We start from the raw sequence: 3,245 nt of genomic DNA, 5'->3' as shown, positions 1-3,245 counted from the left end.
ACATGGCTTGCTTGTGCAAATGGCATATCAGCAGTCAGCACTAACTGGTGACATGCCATTTGTACAAGTAAGCCATGTGTGACTAATATATAAACACACTTTATTAAATAACACCTCAAACTACCATACCCAGGATTCAAACCTATAACCTGTTGAATTCTAATCAAACACCCTACCCATTGAGCTACTTGATCCTGCATAAAAATTGTGAACATTATATGAAGCTATTGGTACTTTGCAAAAAAATATTATTAGCATTGCAACTCAGCAGATCAATGCAGTGTGCAGCCACACACTCCATATATCTGCTCAGCCACAATGCTGATTATTTCTTCACAAAGTACAAGGTGAGCTCCAAATAGAATTCTCTAGCTTAGATTATACCTTTCTATGCAAGGGTAAATAGCTCAATTGTTTGACTGCAATGCCACAGGAAATGGTTTGGATCCAAGACAGTGTGACTGAATAATAAAGAAACCTTAAGATGAGTTCATGAATGTTGTATAAGTATTAGTGAGAGAAGGGGTCAGGAGCATGCTAGGCTGCAAAAAATAAGGTAGGCTGCAAGTGAAAGTAATGATCTCCTATATATTTTCCCAGATCTGTCACTCTGTGTGGCTAACTCTGGGGGAAGTCACATCAATGGGCGGAGACGGCATCTGCAGGACGATACACCAGTGCCAGCAGCAGACCGTAACAAAGTGACAGATTAGGGAGAATATATAGGAGGTAGGGAGGTGGCCATGGTACATGGCAGACCAAGGGACACTAGCTCATGTACCCCTTTACCACTGAGGCTAGCCACCAAGGATGGACCTGTCACCAGTGCACATGCAATAACCTCTTCTGCTGCCCTCTTTGCAACTCAGATTGCCCAGTGCTCCCCTTCGCTAACAGTCCACAAAGTTTCCCCATCTCACGATCTGCCTCCTCACCGCCACTTTCATCTCTACAGCACACGCGCATATCATACAAGATCCCATCATGCGTACGTAGGTCTGAAATGCCAGAGGGAGGTTGGGGGGAGATTGGCATGCGCCAGCAACACCACACAGCTCACTGTGACCACAGTGGAGAGGCGCTGCAACTGGACAATACACCAACCTCGGAGCAAGGAACTGCGTCGGTCAGGAGAACTATTTCAATAGCATAAAAAGGTTAGTGCGTCCCACCCTATGGACACCAGACTCATCAAGTCACTGTTGCCAGAGTCTCATACAATGACTCTGAACCTCTAAGCACACTATTTGACTGTCCACACCCTGCTGTGCCTATTACCCATCTCCTCCACCACCCTCAACACTGACCCACACATCATTCACCCACAAAGATACAATAAAGGTAGTTTGGATAAATTAGCTAAATGAAATGGATTTAACCAATTTATCTAAATGACCATTTTTGGATGTTTTCCAGTGTTTGTGAGCAAATGGTCAATTGTCATTTGCTGCCACATATTAGCATAATTTTGTTTCAACTAGAAAAAAAAAAATTGGACAGATAATCTAAGTGTGGATCCAGTTTAAAGGTCCGTATTCACGGCCCGATTTTGGGGAGATGTGTGCTGAGCGAACTGTTCAGCACACATCTCTCCCCCCGCTCAGCACAGCGTGATGTGTACTGAGCGTACGGGGGGTGGGGGGGCGCTCATTTCACCCCCTGTGTAGGGCATTCTGTGTGTATCCAGCTTAACAGGTGTGAGCATCATACAACTACTGATTTGCGAGTAACTATACAGCAGCTCCATACCTTGTGACTTGAAGAAACACCAGTTAACCCCGGGAATGCTGCAGTCAAAGCAACAATTCCTCTTCTTACATTCCGCTGCACTTATTGTGGGGTAGCCGCAATCCCTTCTGCTGTACGGTTCCACATTACATTGTTTCTTGTCACTTCCTGTTGATGCAGTAAGGAAACATCCAGGAATTACAGCAGCTTAGTTTTTTTTTTTTTTTTAACTGGTGCAATTTAGCTAAAACAGCTAACAGGAAATTTCCACTTAAATGGTATTTTCTAATCTTATCTGACCATGACTAAGAATAAAGGATACACAAGATAAACTCTTATAGCTATGGACCTTATCCATGTTTAAGCTCCATCAAATCTGTAATCAATAGCACTACATGCTCCCACTCTACCACTGTACTGTATACTCTACCTGTGTTTTTAAGGTAAAAACACCATTTAACCCCAGTGACACTTGAATTAAAGCAGCAGCCTCTATAATAGCATTCTTTAGCATTAATCCCAGGAAATCTGCAATCTTCACGCTCTTTGATAGCCACGCTACATTGCTGTTTACTTGGATGGAGCAGAGAGTACAACATCAGGACATAGGAAATATTACAATGCATGATAAGAAAGGTGTGAGCTCTACAGCAAGGCCTCTAACCCTTTGCCAGTGCCAAATACATAGGGCTTAACTCAGATCTGATCACAGCAGCACATTTATTAGCTAAAACCATGTACACTGCAGGGGGGGGGGGGTGTATAATATGTGCAGAGAGAGTTAGATTTTGGTGCGGTGTGTTCAAACTGAAATCTAAATTGCAGTGTAAAAACAAAACAGCCAGTATTTACCCTGCACACAAACAATATAACCCACCTAAATCTCTCTGCAAATGTTATATCTGCCCCCCCCATCCCTGCAGTGCACATGGTTTTGCCCACTAGCTAACAAATTTGCTGCATCTGGGAATTACAGCATCTTAATATTTCTTTTTACAGAAGGTTCAGCAAATTACATTATTTAGTGAAATACTGTAATCATAACCGTTACAGGGATATTGTAGGTAGATTTATTGTCAGTGGATAAATGTAAAAATTAAACCCTTAGGCATAGTTCCCAAATGCTGTCATTGCAATCCAGATTTTAAGGATATCATGCTTGAGCACAGGTGACTTAATTAGAACTTCGGTCAATGTGAATTAACCATTGGACTCAACCATGGTTATCCTTAAAACCCAGGGGTCTATTTAAGATCGATCTTAATCGATGTTGGGCTTCCAGGTTGAAAAAAAACACATTTACTAACATTTTAAAATTTATATAAAAAATCATCTGTTCGTAAATGCAGTGCACATGGTTTTGCCCAACTGCTAACAAAAATCCTGCTGCGATCAACTCAGAATTACCCCCCATGGCCCTCATTCCGAGTTGTTCGCTCGCAAGCTGCTTTTAGCAGCATTGCACACGCTAAGCCGCCGCCTACTGGGAGTGAATCTTAGCATCTTAAAATTGCGAA

Source organism: Pseudophryne corroboree, assembly GCF_028390025.1.
Source record: "Pseudophryne corroboree isolate aPseCor3 chromosome 7 unlocalized genomic scaffold, aPseCor3.hap2 SUPER_7_unloc_3, whole genome shotgun sequence".
In the NCBI taxonomy this organism is placed as follows: domain Eukaryota; kingdom Metazoa; phylum Chordata; class Amphibia; order Anura; family Myobatrachidae; genus Pseudophryne; species Pseudophryne corroboree.
Note: the sequence above shows the minus strand (reverse complement) of the source record.